General features: G+C 34.9%; 1 long non-coding RNA gene across 1 annotated transcript; it reads left to right on the forward strand.

Annotated features, from left to right (window-relative positions):
* The first annotated feature begins 2011 nt into the window (after positions 1 to 2011).
* LOC145684754 (uncharacterized) lies at positions 2012 to 20936 on the forward strand. Its single transcript, XR_014131383.1, has 3 exons — positions 2012 to 2411; positions 6622 to 6735; positions 20046 to 20936. It is a non-coding gene; the product is annotated as an uncharacterized LOC145684754 (long non-coding RNA).
* Positions 20937 to 21143: the final 207 nt, after the last annotated feature.

Below are 21143 nucleotides of genomic sequence, written 5' to 3' on the forward strand. Positions count from 1 at the left end.
GTGACCATATACCATTTCTGTTTTTCCCATACTTGTCTTTTCTCTCTAACTACTTCTTCTTTTTCTGAAGAATACGTCGGACCGTATTCATTAAAACTTCGTAGTACTTCCATATCTAATCTATAGTACCGACTATCCGAAAACATTGTTGCCGGTTCGCCGTTATCCTGCATGACTGGATAATGTTCTTTATGGTTATTAAGTAAAGACAACATGGTTGTAATTTGTTCTAATTCTTACAAACTATCAGTATGGGTGGGTGGTGTGGGCTTAATCTAACTATTACTATTACTATTACTCATTAACCTATCGCATATATATGACAATTTTAGCCTTGACTTTTGAAAATAATCAAACCTAACGCATGTTATTACTCTTACAAATTACTCTTGGCTTGCGACAGGTAATTACTATTGCCGGGAATCGAACTCCTAAGCATCTGCACCATGACAACTTTATACTGTGCTTCGTGCCTAATATGCAGGGATGTACAACTAAATGACACAGTATTAGTTGCTTCTACCTACTATCTGAAGTAGGTAGGAATACATTAACACTACTATCTCCACCAACCTACTGCGTAGGGTTTTCATAGAACAACATGCGAAAGGTGATTCAATTAATTATAACTGCGACGGTTTACCTTTAGAGTATTCATTTATTAAGCGATCTTTAAAGTAGAGTTTAATAGGATGTTGTGATGTAAATTATTAGGTAAAACTATTAAATCACATTTCATATAACTGTTGGTGAATTGGTCAATGTTAGAATATCAGAGATGTATTATAACATACCTCGATGAACTGGATTCGAACTTCTGGCTACGAAGTTCGTCTTCTAACTTCCTCACAGTGGATGGATGTCCACTGGAAATGTTGTTAACAGCTGATTCCCAATAGTGGCTCTATTGAGAATAATCCTTTGGAGACTAGCGCCAAGACGGATCCAAAACTGCCTCTCCAAGACTGATCCCAATTCAGTCAAACATTAGCTTTTTATCTTCGTGTTCACGATGACGAATTTGTTGTTCCTTGATTACAAATTCTGAAACTCTTACATCTCTGAGCCGAAATTGTGCTGATTCACAATTTCTGCGTTTTCTCTCATTAACCAAATTCTCCAGACAGCTTATGTCTGCGAAATTCACACTTTTACCTAATTTTGATAATGTGTACATGTTGACATAAATTTCTACAACGTTTTACATTTATTTGTTTCGTATTTGTTTTTATATTCTTATGACACTGCAGACTCGTGCCTATTCCTTCAAGAAAACAACAAGCATCAGCAATGCGTAATATGATGATATAATATGTCTGCAACCTAATTACAACAATTTAAATCATAAACAAACATTTTACTATTTCCTTCTGAAACCAATTAATGAGATTGAATAAATTTAGATCTTAAAATCTTCCAGAATTTTGGCGTACCGTGACACGATGAATTTTGGCGTACCGTGACACGCCCCCACTTTAAACTGAGGCATCTCCGATGACGACTAGATCTTTGAAAAAGATCGGCTTTCGGAGAACTCCCTGTATATAAAATTTCAAAATATTAATTCATGTGAAAATTACAAAATAATCCTTTTAAATTGAAAGCCAAAATTATACTTTTGAGAAAAACAAACAAAAATTAATGATTATTAATTCTCACGGATTTTCTTTTCTTTTTTTTCAAAAGTTCAATTAATTCTTTTCTACTTATAAATTCACATCTTTTTGATAACAGTATACTGCATTTATCTGCCATCTGTTGTAGAAACTCAACACTACTTGAAACTTGTCTGTCGTCAACACACTAACAAATGTTTCCAACCTAAGTCCTTTCTTAGGGAAATTGAAACTGATATCTTTGTATTTAATTTATATATACACACACACAATAGTATATTTTCATGCACTTTCACTATGATTTTTTATCTTAAATTCACCAAAACACTACTACACTAACAAAACAGCATTATTGTTTCAGCAAACTTGACCCAAATTGATCAACATAGTTGGCAACTCAATGTCAACTCTGCGTCAACGCTTTTATGTTAAAGTGATGATCTTAGCAAAACTTCATCTTTCTTCTTCTCCTTCTCTGACTTCCGTTTAACCTTGACCAGATTATGTATCCGTTCTACGTGTAAAACGTCCTTCCAACACATAACGATCCACGTCCACTCTTTGTTCATTCACTCTTACAGTTTTACTGCATGAAATAATACCACCTCGATATCTGAATTAACCAATTCACAGTCCAAAATGTGAACTAAATGTGATTCTGAATATATTATTTTTTTTTTAAATTAAGTGTGCATTTTTCAAATATGTGATGTGTGATTACTTTACGTGTGCGACAGTGTTATATTTTTTTTTCACATCCTTTACTCTTATATACATCATCTCTACTTTTTAATGGTAAGTACCCTACTTTTTATTATTTCTATTAGTTGATATTATTCATTAAATTTAAACTCTATTTATAATACTACAAATGTCTTATTTAAAATATTTTTATTCCTATTATTATTTAAGTTTCCCGTAACCTATTTTCTTATTATTAAATCACTCACTTTATTACAATTCACTGTACACAAAACATATTTACAGATTCGGGATTTTTACTGATGCAGATTCATATTTCCATGAATCTGGGAATAGGCTTTGGATGATTACTTGCGGCCATACTCGCAAGACATCTATAAATACCATTTTGTATACAGTTACTTCATTTATTTATTTAACTTTCGTTACTATTATTTATTTATTTATTTAAAAAATATTTAATTTAAATCTCCATTCTTCTCCATACTCAAAAATATTTTATTATGTATTTATCTTATTTAATTTGTCAAAATCGGGTATAACTTTAATAAAATTGATATATCTAGATGTTGTATCGATAATCAATAGTACATTTATTGTACTCCATAATCGTCTATTCTTAGTTCTTAACTTAAACGTCTTTAGTCGCTGGCCTTGCAACATAAAAACTATCCAAGTTGTTGTCACTTTCTGGTTTAATCAATAATATAATAATAATTAATAATATAATATAATAATAATCTTAATAATAATGTAATGTTAATAATGCTAAATAATACTTAATTAATTCATTTTGCCAAATGGCCTAAGCTTTGAAACGATATCTCCGATCAGTTTAATAAACATGATTCTTTAACTCGTCTCTTAATGTTCTGTATCTATTAAGGGTTTCTTAGCAGACTGCATATAGCAAAGTCCTATTTCCCCTAAAATATCTCTTATAGTAAGCTTCTTTATTCCTTATAGCTATAGCTAGAGCTCTCTATATTTCAACTAGTATATATATATCCTTTGCTTACTCATTAACTTATTTATTTAGCTAGCATTCTTTTTTTATTAACATTAATAAAATATAATCATAAGTTTAATAATATAATAATCATAAGTTTAATAATATAATAATAATAATTAATAATTAATAATTGTCACTTCCTGTTATAATAAAATTCTTCAAGATTAATCAAAATCTTGACTGTCATATCCGTAATAAAATATCTATTAATCTATTTTTCTATTAAATTAGCTATCTATTTCCCTATTAACTTCATCTATTTTCCTCCTCTCTTTCTCTTTCCAGATCTTTCCATCTCTCCTCTTTCTCATTTTCTCATTCCTTAGTTAAATGCTTGTGATTAATCTTTTTTCTACCTTTCCTTATCCTAGAACTTAACTATTCTAACTTGAAACGCTAGATAGCAAGCCTTATTTTCTCTATTCCTAATTTTTTCCTTAAATATTTATCTCCTTAACATTTAAATTATTACTATGCCTAGAATCCAATAATAAAAAAAAAATCAAAATTTTGATCTTTCTAGATACTCAGCTAAATAGGTAAGATTCACACAAAAAAAATTTCACTGCTTTTCGAAACGACAAGTGGGTATCTATTTCCTCTCTGTACCGCCTTAATGTCGCCGAAGACTTATGTGTTCATTTTAAATAAAAATTTTCGTGAGAGGTTTGGTGCACTCCCAGTTCAACATCACGAAAATGTGATTTCTAACCTACCTAGATTTTCCTATCAAGAAGTTTCCTAATTCTGGTGAATATATTTACTAACATTTTAAAACTTAATCACTAAACATTTCATCAATCATTTTTTTTTTCATTCTATCTTGCCTTCTTATTTACTAATATGCTCTCTTTTTTTTTCAGATAGCTTCTTAGTCATAACTTTTTCTTCTTTATTATCTCGTTATTTAATTATACTTAAAACTTTAAATTCTTATTTCTTTAATAATGTATCGTTTATTATGTCGTAAAGACATCTTTATTTATTCAATTAAATTCTAGTATTTACTTCTTTATAAATTCATTTTTAATTCCTATTAATTAATAATTACACCTATTTAAATCTTACTAAAAATATAATATATGCAAATCCTTAACCCTGTAACCTAAATATCTATTATAATAATTCTTAGTGACTAACCTATTCTTAAAACTAATTATAATTCCTATGACTATAATCTTACTTAACTCCTTATATATATATCCTTATCCCATAACATAAATCTTACAAATCTAACTAATAATAATGCTATATACATTCTAATGAGTTCTTTAAATAACTCGTACATCTACATTTGTTCTAAATCTAACATTTACCGTATCGCCTCTTATTTCTCTCTAGGAAAAAATTTGCGAATGCTGCTATGTCTAATAGTATGTTTTCTCTTGATATTATTATGTTTGACTTTTTCTCCAACGATCCAAAAGTCCCGACTATGTCCGCAATCTGAATTGCGTCAGAACATTCGAATGTGTTCCTAAATCGTTCTAACCAAGTGTTGACCCTTGTTTGGTCCACACATTCCCTAAAAATTGCGCATATCTTATACGATAAGCCATCTAATTTTAAAGCAAAGAACGTGGCGTTCTTTAGACTTAACGACACCTCCACCACTTCTGATACTACTGACATAAAATGCCTATGGTATCCTAATTCCACCAGCTTATTTACGTCATAGTCTTTTTGTTGAAACGTGACCATATACCATTTCTGTTTTTTCCATACTTGTCTTTTCTCTCTAACTACTTCTTCTTTTTCTGAAGAATACGTCGGACCGTATTCATTAAAACTTCGTAGTACTTCCATATCTAATCTATAGTACCGACTATCCGAAAACATTGTTGCCGGTTCGCCGTTATCCTGCATGACTGGATAATGTTCTTTATGGTTATTAAGTAAAGACAACATGGTTGTAATTTGTTCTAATTCTTACAAACTATCAGTATGGGTGGGTGGTGTGGGCTTAATCTAACTATTACTATTACTATTACTCATTAACCTATCGCATATATATGACAATTTTAGCCTTGACTTTTGAAAATAATCAAACCTAACGCATGTTATTACTCTTACAAATTACTCTTGGCTTGCGACAGGTAATTACTATTGCCGGGAATCGAACTCCTAAGCATCTGCACCATGACAACTTTATACTGTGCTTCGTGCCTAATATGCAGGGATGTACAACTAAATGACACAGTATTAGTTGCTTCTACCTACTATCTGAAGTAGGTAGGAATACATTAACACTACTATCTCCACCAACCTACTGCGTAGGGTTTTCATAGAACAACATGCGAAAGGTGATTCAATTAATTATAACTGCGACGGTTTACCTTTAGAGTATTCATTTATTAAGCGATCTTTAAAGTAGAGTTTAATAGGATGTTGTGATGTAAATTATTAGGTAAAACTATTAAATCACATTTCATATAACTGTTGGTGAATTGGTCAATGTTAGAATATCAGAGATGTATTATAACATACCTCGATGAACTGGATTCGAACTTCTGGCTACGAAGTTCGTCTTCTAACTTCCTCACAGTGGATGGATGTCCACTGGAAATGTTGTTAACAGCTGATTCCCAATAGTGGCTCTATTGAGAATAATCCTTTGGAGACTAGCGCCAAGACGGATCCAAAACTGCCTCTCCAAGACTGATCCCAATTCAGTCAAACATTAGCTTTTTATCTTCGTGTTCACGATGACGAATTTGTTGTTCCTTGATTACAAATTCTGAAACTCTTACATCTCTGAGCCGAAATTGTGCTGATTCACAATTTCTGCGTTTTCTCTCATTAACCAAATTCTCCAGACAGCTTATGTCTGCGAAATTCACACTTTTACCTAATTTTGATAATGTGTACATGTTGACATAAATTTCTACAACGTTTTACATTTATTTGTTTCGTATTTGTTTTTATATTCTTATGACACTGCAGACTCGTGCCTATTCCTTCAAGAAAACAACAAGCATCAGCAATGCGTAATATGATGATATAATATGTCTGCAACCTAATTACAACAATTTAAATCATAAACAAACATTTTACTATTTCCTTCTGAAACCAATTAATGAGATTGAATAAATTTAGATCTTAAAATCTTCCAGAATTTTGGCGTACCGTGACACGATGAATTTTGGCGTACCGTGACAAGATTCAATATTTATACGCAGTTATTTTATCATTTATGCATTTTCTTCACCTTTAGAATACTAATTAAATATATTTTTTCTTTTAAGAAAAGAAACTTTATTTGTAACGTATTAGTTCTTTTCCTTTCCACAGGTGGATCGATCGATTACGAGCATTTCGCAGGAGGAAAAAGAACAATTGAAATCTGGAACAATTGATATATGAAACTAAGATGGATCAGCATTTCCACAGGAAATTGTAATAGACGTAAGTTAAACATTTTGCTATTTGAATAAACATACAATTGCATGTTGGTTGAATATCACGCAATTACAGCATTGTGTAAAATATAAGAGGAAATGCAGTGAAACATAATTACTTTTATTATTATTATTAGAGTACATTGCAATTCGACAGGCATAAATTATAAATTCGACAGACCGACAATTGTTTCTAAATATCTTGTACCAATATGTTCATGACGCCCTAGCTTCTATATATATATATTTAGCTAGTGGGATTAAATTAACTATGTTTCACTTACTTTCCATGAAGCATATACAATATTATTGATTTTCTTTGGTTTAATTTGACGGGTGTTGTAGATGAATGGGTCATTTCGACCTGAACTCGGGATATAAATCGAATTATTATATTTGTAACAAATAAGGAAGCAGTAGAACTGATTAGAGACTTTTCACTAACTGGCATTTTTTAAAGAATCTTTTAACAGACTATAGTTCGGCCACATACATTTTACTGTAATTATTTTTTTTAATCTGTTAGAAAAATGAAAATACTGAGGTTCAAACTGTATATGCTTTTGTACTGTAATATAAGAAAGCTCATAATTTGGCTGCTATTAATAATTAATTTATGATGATGATTGGTGTTCTTCCCGGAGGCATGTGTTTGACCCCGAAGGTCTCTCAGCAAGGTGAAACCATGGTGGCTTTGCATTGCTTTCCATGGGATGATGATGACGTTCTAAGGGCGGGATCCGAACCACTTGTGTCCTCACCGAGAATCGAACCCGAGCTCCGTTAGTTATAAGGCGATGAGCTTAACCAGTCGTTCTGCGGAGACACCAATTAAATTATAACATGCCAAATACATAAACAATCAATCAAAACCATCTTTAGGGTCACACTTACTCAATTCTTGGAATTCATTTCTTGTGTCTAGGTGCATAATATCACTGTATTCCGTTCAAGTTGCTTTGACGGAAGACATATGGAATAACATTTTTTTTAAATAATAATATGTAATGTTTATTGGCTTAGTGGTTGAATGACTAGCAGACTCACATCTGATGCAAGAGTTAGCGGATTCTATCCCCCAAGGCTTTTTATATTGAGCATCGCAAGGAAATCGGAAAGCTTTTCAAATAATATAAAGTACCAAACTCTAATCCAGAAAGCCCCAAAACATTACGATGCAAGTCAACTAACTTATCACATACCAACCCACCACATTTAAAGAGAAAGAAAAAAAGGACACAGTCAGTGGTGCTTCGGAGCTTAAAAAAACAGAGTTTAGTTTTAATTAGTGTATAATAATGTGCATATTTTAAAGAAAATACAGATAGTTAATATAGAATAATGTTCAAATAATGTTATAATAGAAGAATAATGTTCAAAGAAATGTTATTTTCAAAGTTGCATATTTCTTAGGTTAAGTCAGCCACGAACATGTTTATATCCCGGTTGATCTGGTCGTTCATTACTGATTCAACTTCGTAAGAGGCATTTGTGGAGCCAATCAGGGTCAAGGCATTTAACCACATTACAGTACTTCAATGCTGAAACCGAGAATCCTGGGTAGGGCTTCAGAAATCCTGGGCAGATTCTCCTATGTATGCAAAAGAACATGACGTGGACGTCTTATATTCGCACGAAACCTGGATTTATTTATTTATTTACTTCAATTATTATTAAACTTTTCCTCTCCCCCTCTTTATTTATTTATATCTCACATCTATCGGAGGCTTATTGGTCATGCGCCATTCTAAGTTTTGTGTTTATCCCCGGATGATCTAGCTCCTTGAATATCCCCCACCCGAGGCCCGTGCTGGCCCACCGGGACACCGGGACGTGTCCCGTTGCGCCCTCCGAAATATCACACTATAAATAATGGCACAAGTTTTTAGTAATAAATTCTTACAGTTTTATTGGTAAAGAACCTGTGAAAGGTGCAGTGCGCCCTTTACATTAGGCGCCCTTCCGAGACCACATCAAAGATGAACGATTTTATTTACTCTTTTGTATAGCACAGTTCTGTACAATAAATACACACAGTTACTTTTGGCGAAGAACCCGTGAAAGGTACAGTGCGCCCTTTACATAAGGCGCCCTATTAAACATTACATTATAGATAAGTGGTTTTAGTTATCCTGTATACCAGCTTTGTTTAATAAATTCAAATACTGACTGGTAGTACAGAACCTGTGAAGAATACAAGGCGCCCTTTACATAGGATGCCCTGCGAAATATCACATTATTTTTTCTATTTTATTCTTCTGTATTTCAGTTTTGTATTATAAATTCACACAGTTGCTATTGGCAGAGAACAGGTAAAGAGTATAATCACTTACAAAAATAATATAAAGTTATATAGCTATAAAACGAAACAAATTGATACATCAAGAATAGTTCGGATAGTCAAACGTACGATGCATTTATGTAATACTATACTGACACTAGTCTCTAATTTACGATTTTTACGGCATCGAAGCTTTCACAGTCTTAATATGCATCCATATATGCGAGCATATTGATTGTTCCTGTGTGTTTTAAAACAGTACCTGTTGTATTTCTGAAATATAGCTATATTAATTTCCGTAAAATGTGGTCTTCCTGTCACCACGGCACGGCGCGTCCTCAGGTTGTGGATCGAGGAGAAGGCCTCTGGGATATAGAGGTTAGCTGCGAATATACTGAGTAAGCAGTCGCGGACAGACAAGGGGTGATAATCCAGCTTGAGAATTTGGTGTGAGGCTAACAACCTCATCCTGTAAAAAAGTTCAGATAAGTTTGCAGAATCCTCGGATCAGAACTGATAACTTGGCACGAATTCCGCAAAGTAAAATCGACATAAGATTTGCAACATAAAATGTAAGATGTCTCCATTGGGCAGGCGCGTTAAAATTTGTAAAAAATGAGTTTAGAAATAAAGGTTGGACCTAGTGGGATACCAGGAAGTTAGATGAGAAGGAAATGGAGGAGTCAAGTCGGGAAATTTTACGTTCTTTTACGGGGAACAAATTAAAAATTACCAACTAGAAACAGGGCTTTCCGTTCACAAACGAATACGTAATATCAGCAATTACATAGGTTGAATTTGTTGATGATACATTCTCTTTTACTTCTCTTAAGGGTCGGTGGTGTAATATTATTTTAAATGCACATGCTCCAACAGCAAACATGGATGGCGATTAAAAAAAATACAGTTTTTACGAAAGAATAGAACGGGTATTTGATCATCTCCTGCAATACCATATGAAAATTCTGTTAGGCGGTTTCAATGCGAAGGTAGGACCAGAGGGTACTTTCAAACCGATTATAGGGAATAAATGTTTGTAAAAGGAAGGTTGTGACAATGGCGTTAGACTCGTGAACTGTACAATATCCAGAAACCTTATCGTGAATATTACAAAATTCCAACATCGCGACATTCATAAATATACTTGGACTTCATCAGGTGGAAAAACACTTATTCAAACTGATCATGTTTTAGTAGACAGAAAAGAACAGTCTAGCACAACTGATGTTCGGTCGTTCAGAGGAGTTGATTGTGATAGTAAAAGAGAGACTATCGTTGAATAAAGGAAATATTCAATATCTGAAAACGAAGCTGTTTATTTTTATTTTTTTTTTAATGGAGGAGAGTCGGGTGAGAGGGGAGCCAGATTGAAATGTCGAATAGATTCTCGGTTTTAGAAGGTTCGGAGTGCACTAGTGTTCACGATACTTGGTTGAAATTAGAGATAGCATTAAAATTTCAGCAAAAGAAATATTGGAGCACGCAGAAATACGTATCACGCATTCATGATTCAACCACGAATGTACTAAAGTAGCAGAGAAGAGAAAACAGAAGAAACTGCGTTGGCTACAAAATCCGAACGAAATAACTACATAAAATTTCATTGTCATCTGGCAGTGACTTCTAAAACTTTTGGAACAAAGAAACGCGACTTTTGAAAGTTAAAATTAATTAACTTGAAGATAATAGTGAAAACAGAAATATTCGGGACATATATAAATGCATCAACGAACTTAAGAAAGGCTATCAACTTCGTGCTTATATATTAAAGAAAACTAAAGGAACAGTTTTCACTGATACAGATAGCATCTTAAATAGATGGAAAGATTTCTTTGACGATTTGCTTAACACATAGCCAAAAACTAATGCGAGTGGAGAAAGTGAAATGCATGCAGCATAACCGTATATTCCAGAACCTAACCAGAGAGAAATAGAAATCGATATTTAAAAAAATAAACACACATCTCCGGGTGTAGACGAAGAAAAATTGTAGAGCAAGATATACAAACTCATTATCTGGAACAAGGAGAAATTACCACAAGATTGAGAGAATCAATCATTGTTCCAGTTCAGAAGAAAAGTAACAAAACAGATTTAATAGTTATCGAGACATTTCTCTTCTGTCAACATCCAATAAATCCTCTTAAACATTGTATTAGCAAGATTGACTCCATAACGCAGATGAAATTATTGGAGGTTATCAGAACGGATTTAGGTAAAGTCGATCAACTATTTACCATTCGATTAATACTTGAAAAGAAATGAGAGAATACAACATCCTGGCACATCAATTATTGACTTTAGACTCTGGTAGGAGGGAAACATTGTACAACATGCTTACAGAATTTGCAATACCGAAAAAGGTAGATTAATTAAGATACGTTTAAATGAATCCCAAAGTAAGGTTCGAGTAGAGAAATTCTTGTTCACGAGCTTTCACGTTGAGAATGACTTGAAACAAGAAGATGCGTTGTCGTCATTATTATTTAACTTTGTTCTGGAGAACACGATAAGGAAAATCAAAGACAGTAATCAGGTCCTAGAGCTGAATTGTATTTGACAGGTTATGGCGTATGCTGATGATGTAAATTTAATAAGTAATGATAGAATAATAGAAAGGAATGCAGAAATCTTAATTAACGCTTGCAGGGATATTGGCTTAAAAATAAATGCAGAGAAAATTGAATAAATGGAAGTTTGTCGGGATCGTAATACTGCATTTTATTGATGCGTTAAAATACCAAATAATATTTTCTTTCGACAAAGTGGATACTTTCAAATATCTAGGGTCATTATTAACAGACCAAAACCATAATCACTAAAAAATTTGATGTCAACTGAAAGCAGGGATTTCGTGCTATTATTCAGTTAAAAATCTTTTGTTATCGATAATTCTGTTGAGGAATTTGTTGCTCACAATATAAAACGATAATCATGCCTGTTGTGCTGATGGTTGCGAAACATGGTAACTGGCTGAGGGAAAATCGCAGACTAAAAGTATTTGAAAACAAGATTCCTAAACCAATATTCGAACTCCAAAATGAAGGGGAATGGGGAAAGGCGGAAACTTCATAAGGAGGAACTGCATAATTTTATACCGTTTACCAAACATTGTTAGGGTCATCAAGTCTAGGAGGCTCAAATGGACATTTTATGTAGCCAGAATGGAAGAAATTAGAAACGCTTTCGAAGTTGTAACTGAAAATCCAAATAGGAAAATGACCGTTAGGAAGACTGAGGGGCAGATGGGAGGACAATATTAAAATAGTTCTAGCAGAGATTGAAATATAAAATAGATACTGGGTTCAGTTTTCTAAGAACAGAAATCAATGGAGAGCTTTTGTAAACGCGGCAATGAGCCTCCTGCGTCCATAGGTGTGCTATATTAAGTTGTTGATACATTTAGCTTCTTTTTATTTGACAGAAATGTTATTACAGGAACTAAAAAGTTTTTCTGTAGTAAAGAGGATTTCTATTTACGTTAATACTAAAACAAATTAGGTGGTGATTTTGATATAAAATGGCACCCATACTTTCTTTCGAAATATCTCTCTCTCTCTCTCTCTCTATATATATATATATATATATATATATATATATATATATATATATATATATTCCCGTTTGTATAGGCGCCCTTTTAGTAGACTTGTCCACCGCCCTCATTAGTATCCCAGCACGGCCCTGCCCCACCCCCACCCATCTTCGGTGCAAGCCTACCATCTTTAAAAATTATGAACACAATTTTAAAAATTCCATTCAAGTTTTAGTCACTTCTTCTTTGTTAGAAGACAATGTTTAAAATAAATTTAACATTATTTTCTACTGACTTTTTTTTCAGGTGTTGGAATCACAATCAATCGATCTTGATGATCCAGGAAATTGGCCAGAACATATTACGGACAGAATGCGTCAGATACTTGTTAGACGAGGTCCAGTTCAAGTCTCCAAACGAGAGTTCCCAGTAAACAGCGAGGGTCGGTGATTTACTACAAGTAACTACAAAAGACGTCTGCACAATGGAGAAGAAGTTGCTCGTAGTTGGCTTATTTATTCAGTGACTAAGGATGCAATATTTTGTTTCTGTTGCCATCTTTTCGGTGGTACTACAATGTCGCTCTCTTCTCGTGAAGGTTTTTCGGATTGGAAGCATATGTCCGGACTGTTATGAGACCATGATAGATCTTTGACTCACATGAAGGCTTTCCAATCGTGGTTTGAACTTGCAAACCGATTACAGTCAGGTAAAACAGTTGACGCTGAAAACCAAGCAAGTATTCGCAATGAAACTGAGCGTTGGAAAGAGGTTCTCAAACGACTGCTGTGTATAATTCAGTTTCTTGCTTCCCAGAACTTGGCATTTCGTGGTCAAAATGACACTATTTACTCAAGAAACTACGGCAATTTTCTCAAACTAGTTGAGTGTATTGCACAGTTTGATGTTACTATGGCTGAGCATTTGCGACGAATAACATGTAAAGAGACAAATGTACATTATTTGAGCAAGGACATTCAAAATGAAATAATTGAACTCCTTGGGTCAAAAATAAAGGATAAAATTTTGACTGATCTAATGAAAGCGACATATTATTCCGTAATATTAGATTTACACCAGACGTAAGTCATACAGAGCAAATGACACTAATTGTTCGTTTCGTGAAGGTAGAACTGAGTAAGGAACCATCCATTGAAGAACATTTTTTGGGATTTTTGTGCATAAATGATTCTTCAGGAGAAGGACTAACTACCACTATTTTGGAAGAATTAGAAAAACTGAAAATTCCTCTCTCAAACATGCGTGGCCAAGGGTATGATAACGGTGCCAATATGAAAGGAAAGCACTCAGGCGTTCAAAAAAGAATATTAGATCTAAATAGTCGAGCATTTTTTGTCCCTTGTAGCTCCCATTCATTGAATTTGGTTGTGAATGATTCTTCTAGTTCCACATATCGTTGGTCTGTTCTGCAAAAACATATATCCAATTTCACTTTGAAACCTCTTAGTGATACTAGATAGGAGAGTTGTATTGATGCTGTCAAATCGTTTCGCTACCAGTTAGGAGAAATTTACGATGCTCTTTTCGAAGCATCAAAGGACTCAAATATAAACGTTATGGGCAAAAATAAGGCTTGTTCCCTGGCTAGGAAGCTTCTGAATTTTAAGTTCGTTTGTGTTTTGGTGTTTTGGTATGAAGTTCTTTTTGTGTTAATGTGGTTAGCCATGTTTTCCAACAAGAATCAGTGGACATTCAGCGAGCAGTTGATCTGCTTAAGAAAACCAAGTGTCGCCTTGAGAACATGCGAAGTGATGAAGGTTTCCAGAATATTTTGGTTGATGCCAAAGTAATTTTTTTTCCTGAAGAGCTCGACATTCAACCACAATTTGAGAATGAACCAAAACTCTGACCTAGAAAAGTCAAACGACAATTTTTGTATGAATGAAGACGAACCGATTAATGGTCCATACAGTGCGTTTAAATGTAACTTCTATTTTTGCACATTAGACACAATTATCTGTTCCCTGAATGAAAGATTTCAACAACTGAAGCAGCACAGCAAAATATTTGGGTTTTTGTATGACATCCATCCAATAACGGACAAATAGTATTTACTAAAGTGTTGCAAGGACTTACAACTATCTTTAACAGACAAAGATCACTGTGATATTGACGGATTTCAGTTATATCAAGAGCTCTTACTTTTACCTTCATTTCTCGGTTCTGAAAGTGGGAGCAAACCGTTGCAAGTACTTACATATATTTGCAAGAACTCCCTTATTGGGTTATTTCCAAATGCAACTATTGCTCTAAGAATCTTACTAACTATTCCTGTAAGTGTAGCATCAGCAGAAAGAAGTTTCTCCAAGTTGAAACTTATAAAGAACTACCTACGATCAACGATGACGCAAGAGCGTCTTGTAGGCCTCTCTATGATGTCTATTGAATGTGATGTTCTGTGTGAGCTTGACACTGATGCTTTAGTTAAAGACTTTGAAGAGAAAAAGGCACGAAAAGTTAACTTTACTTAGCATTGTAAACAAGTCAAAGGACAATTTGCATTAAAACTGTACAAAGATATAAAATTATATTACTGGTTGAATTATTTGTATTACGAAATCTTTGTACAATGCTGTTACAAAATATATTTGTATGTTCTTTTGTTCATATATGTGTTCTCTTTCGCAGTTAACAAGGTTGTTTATGTATACATGTGTAAATAAATGCTGTATCGCATCATCAATCTTAATTTTATATAAATCGTTATTTCTTGAACCGTTCTGTAAATTTCTAATCAGTGACATAGAATATTTTGCATGCTCATGTGTAAATAATTGTTTCGTATATCGTTAACCAAAACTTACTCTGTGTATTTAACTGACAAAAGTTAAGATCTTACTTAGTTTGATAATTGATTCTTATAGTTATAGTTATCGAGTTCAAGGAGTTATCCTTTAAAAGCAGCTATCTGTAAGGTAGCATAGCAAATTTAAACTCAGTAATACCAATGGGTTGTAGTGGGCGCCATATGGATTCTTTGCCCGGGTGATATTTTCCCCTTCCGCCGGCCCTGGTTATTCGAGCTTGCTTTGAATGGGGATCGCCGCGAGTTCTTCGAGGCTCTTATCGCCGCCATTCACATATGAAAATGAATACATTAGTGTAGTAAATTTATCGTGAAAAAGATGTGTTGGCTTATGCAGAATAGCACCCTTTCAACAAGAGAATCCATAAAAGGATCAATCCACCTGCGAAATAAAAAGCACGAACAAAACTCATGTTTACTCCCTGGTTCCGCTAGTGCCACTGGATTGCCGCTAGTGTGCCACTGGCGGCAGGGTTTCGTCGAGTCGAAACAGCTATCTACAGTCGGGGTGTTGAAGTTACCACCGCGTAGCAGCGAGGACTTCATTTTGGTCCGCGCTCCATGATTCGTGTAGGGGGGATTCACAAAGGGACCGACACGAATTATCGCCAATCATGTGAATGCGGTTGATATTATATATATTTCCTAACGAATTTTTCCTCGAGGGATCAAGAGTAACCCCTGCCTCTACATCATGAAGTGAAAAATCTTGAGGTGAGTGCGTATAATTGTGTAAATTTAGATGGCAACTGTCGCCGATCATTCGAAAGTGAGTATTGGAGAACTATAAAATAAATTAAATAGACACGCGTCATTTTGTTTTTAAAATTACATGGCGAACGCTTTTTTTTTTATCTAATCCCAAACGATTATCGTCGAATATACACGGTTAAAGGAGCACTCTTATTAGCCAAATTAGAAAGACTTCGACTATTTGTGCCTTTCTACAAGCGACTTTTCCTTCATCACCTCCGTGGCCAAGTCGGAAGAACACACCCCTAGTAATCATAAGGTTGGTGGTTCGCTCGCATTCCGGGGTAGTAGTTTTTTAAAGTGTTTTTAGACATCTTAATGTAAACGAATTACGCATATAGGCAATTTAATATATTTTGGGGAATTAATTTTGTGGTTCATTGGCATTTCGTCGCGTCTCGGCCGCTGGTGGTATAATTTTCAAAACGGTTGTGGGGCCACCGCGGATTGTCGCTGTGGGGCCGCCAATTTTTGGCAAGATGTCGCGAGTTTACCATCGGTAGTCCACCGATGCTTACAGCATGGGGTAGTTACTTGAACTTAAAACTGCAATCTACATTCACTACGACAGTCTTTCTCAAACTGTGCTCCGCAGAGTCTATGGTGCTTGATGAGTGATTCTCAGGGCCTCCATCAGCAGCAGTGACGAAAATGATAATTGTTAGCTGCTAAACAATATAACATGATAAAAATGAGTTTCTTCCTCCCCCTTTCGTTGAAAACAAGACCACTTAGATCAAGGAAAAAGAGGTTCTCTGATTTCCTATTGTTAGTAATAAAAATAAAGCTATTAAAATATAGTTTCTGATAAGTGGATTTCAGTATGAAATAAAAAAAATAATGTTGACCCCCATTTTGCACTATTTGCACTTTTTGTTTCTAATGAAGATAAAAGAATGAACCCGCGTTCATATTTTATTCGTAATAGATGCAGTAGAACAGCTTTTTTAAAAAATGTACAACATAGATAGAACTAAACGCTTGGAATTCCACAAGAAAAGTTTGCTCAAAAATGGCTCCGCAGCTGAAAACGTTTGGGAAGAGCTACACTACACGATTGACCAAACTGGAAGATTCATTACACATCTAACTTTTTTGGATCAGCAGTTCCAGGAATTTTGGAAAAATCTATAGATGTCACAATTCCACGACACCGACGTCCTCACTCAACACGTAAACATTGATCTCATATTAAATGCACCTTGGGTTTTGAATGGAAGGTTGCATCATATATAATGAAGACAAATCGCAAACAATTACATTGAAAAATTCTTACAAAATATATCACGTATGCTCAGTGTTTTGTTTGGGAATTTTCCACAGGGAAAATTTACTGGGAAGTTTCAAGAGGAGGAAAGATCAACAGTCCGTAACAAATAATGCATATTTTAATGAGCATTGTGTATGTCTTATAGACAAATCCCTGAACATTTGATATTTATTATTACTATTATTATTAAATGTATGTATGTATGTTGGTTATATATTACACGTAGTTAAGATTCAAATGATAACCTTAGTGTGTTTAGAAAAAAATATTTGAACCTTGGCTCATGTAACTGATGATAACTTTTATGAAAAATATTATATAGGATAATTTTTCGAGGAGTTAAAAATATTCTTCCCAGCCTGTGAAAGCAGTAATTACGTTAGTGCCACGGAAGGGAAAACTAGAAGGGGTTACTTTCCGTGGCTTCTCCGGCTACAAATAAATCACTGATGCTACCCAATAATTTAATTATGCACAAACTCTGAAAACATTTGTTGAATTGGTTGTAAACTATTCAACAGAAGTTCAATATTATTAATGAATATAATAAAACGTAAAGAAACATATTATTTATAACAGTGACAAATTAGTATAACAATATTTACAATACGTTTTATCTTGTAGTAACTCTTGTAGTAACTCTTGTAGTAACTATATTCTCACATTTGAATACATGTACCCAGTGATTTATTTGTAGAGAGTAAGTCTGGGAAATTCCTCCTCTAATTTTCCCTTGTCTGGCACTAACTAAATTGCTGCTTTTCCAGGCTGAAAAGGACGTTTTCTACCCCTCTAGAACTTTCCGTAACAATTCTCATAGACGTCATTAGTACAATCTACATCTCAACGAATGTAGAATCAGCAACATCTATATACTATTATTATTATTATTATTATTATTATTATTATTATTATTATTATTATTATTATTATTATTATTATTATTATTATTATTATTATTAATAATAATAATAATAATATCAGAATTTAAAGGGTTAATATACAGGGTGAGGCATAAGTCGGTTAACTCCCTGGAGCACACGAACGGCTCGGTGTTCACACTTAGTTCATGGTATATGTTGTTTGGGTGGTAATGAACCATATTGCACAACATGATTGCCACGGTGGCCACCTTGGATCCAACTTTGAATTTTTAAATGGGAAGGGGGCATGTGAGGTATCATTTGATACGAGCTCGATCTCAGGGAAACAGTGGTGCAGTCCATTTTCACCAACTATTATTGGTTCAGAGTCACAAAGGATGAAAATTTGGCAATGGAGCATGTGCTCTATGTGTTGTCTTTCTTGTGCAGGACACACTGCTGGCACCTCTGCCAATCCCCATGGACTTGCCAATCCCCATGGTGGATATCACGGATGAATTCTTGATAAACCAGTTCTTCAGATGGCTCCAGAGGAAGAAGTATATCAGCGGAGGATCTGGAGATCGTGGTGGTCACTCTATCGGTCCCCGTTGCCCTATCCAATACCCCGGAATTTGTCTATCGAGCCAAAGGAGTGAACATAACGCATAGTGAGGTGGGGCCCGTCTTGCTGGAAAAAGGATGGGAAATCACCGTCCTCATTCAAGAGAGCAAGAAACACATCATCCTCGAACAGTTCACAATATTTCTCTCCAGTCAAGGTGTTGTGGATGAAGTACGGTTCAATATTGCGCGTCCGCCAGATTCCACACCACACCATCACCTTTTCCCTACCCAGCTCTTTTGCTGTCTTGGCGCCAATCTGGGTTTGTGTCACTCAAGTATCTGTGATATTGACCTCTCCGTGGATGAAAAATAATGCCTCATAACTGAAAAGTCTGTGGCCCATTCAGCAAACTGCAGTCGCCTGTCTGGATCATACTCTGTTAACCGATGCTGGTGTGAGCATACATGTAGCACCCGTAGCACTGATCGCTGACTGATTCCTGTTATGGATGCTACAAAACGAGAACTGCGTTTTGGGCTTTTCACAACAGCAGCCAACACTTCTGTCGCCTTGTCGTCGGCAGTAGCGGTCCGTGGGCGTCCAGATCGATACTTGTCGTGCACCGAGCCCGTCTCATGGAACTTCTTCAACAATTGGAACAGTGCAACGAACGAGATGCATTAAGCTCAGTCATAATCACCCTTGCAGATCATCCACTGCTCTTCTTCACGATCTCGATTCGTTCTGAGATTGTTAGCGACATTTTACATCACCTGGAACAGAGAAAAACATGCTGTAATGTCAAATTTTCACCCTTTGTGACGCAATAACTTCTGAACCAATAACGGTAGGTGAAAATGAACTGCACCACTGTTTCCCTGATATCGAGCTCGTGTCGAATGCCCCTCTTTCCGTTTAAAAATCCAAAGTAGGATCCAAGGATGGCCGCCATGCCTACCATGTCGTGAACTATGGCCCATTACCTACCCGAGCAACATATACCATGAACCAAGTGTGAATGCCAAGCCGTTCGTGTGCTACAGGGCTGTTAACCGACTTATGCCTCACCCTGATATATACACTCATGAAAATAGTATTTGAAATAGACTTAATTGATTTTCTCCCTCTAGAACATGTCCAGAATACTTTTTTCCTTCTAGAAAATGCACAAATGGAACATAGTATGTAACCGTATTCATATTATTTGTTCTGCTTTACAGGTTCAACTAACAGATGCACATATAATGCTTGTTTAGAGTTCGCAAGGGCGCACATAATTAAGCCGCAAGAGTTCTGGAACCGTGTAATCTGGAGTGATGAAAAAGTGTTTTGTTCAGACGACAGAGGAAACCTTTATATGTGGCGGCACGATAACACAAGAACTCATTTACAGAACGTTCAACCAACACATAGACAAGACCAGGCTTCTGTATGTGTTTGAGCATGGATGAGTGCAGATGGGGTTGGAGAACTAGTTGATGTATAATCTAGAATGAACACTGACGAGTGTGTTCAGGTTTCTGAGTACTGTATGTTGTAGGGATGGCCAAATTTTTCCGGAATTGGAAATTTTACTTTCCGGAATTCGGAAAAATTCCGGAATTTTTCCGAAATTGGAATTTTTCAAAATCCAGATTTTTACCGATTTTACTTTCCGGATTGCGGAAAGTAAAAATTCTGGAATTAGCCATCCCTAGCTAGTATCTGTTAAAAAAAAAATACCATAATGAATATATACTGTAACTTGTATAAGTTTCTTGTAGTTGGATATGTCTTATCACTTAGGCAGAGAATTGCTACTGCAGTTATTTATTGTATTTTCACACACAAAAAGGGCGCCACTATGTCTGAAACATCACTTTCCCATCTGCAAGTGTTCCAAAGCACTGCAGACTACTTTCTAACCAGACGAAAGGCAATGAAGGAAACCTTGAAAGCAAACCTTCCACACCCATTCTGATAACATTCGCTTATTGTCAACATACCTACGTAGCCTACAGTAAATACAAATTTATAATTTTTGACTTTATGAACTATACAATGTAATTGCTCAATAATTAACATAAGGTTCATTAATTTATATTAATATAATAATTAATAACACTAATAAACGGGTGATTGATGACAGTGGTAGAGTTTCATCTATGGTATTTTAACCCAGGCCATGTGGGTTTTCGATGGCTAATTTTATGTTTGAAAATTTTCCCGGTGGTCCTCTTGGTTCCCTTTCTTGTATTTCTTCCATCATGATTCATTAACGAATTTAGTTACCAAAACTCTATAGACCTATATTCATTTTGTCCGTTAGGGAAACAAAC

Source organism: Thermobia domestica, chromosome 5, assembly GCF_964235325.1.
Source record: "Thermobia domestica chromosome 5, izTheDome1.hap1.1, whole genome shotgun sequence".
In the NCBI taxonomy this organism is placed as follows: domain Eukaryota; kingdom Metazoa; phylum Arthropoda; class Insecta; order Zygentoma; family Lepismatidae; genus Thermobia; species Thermobia domestica.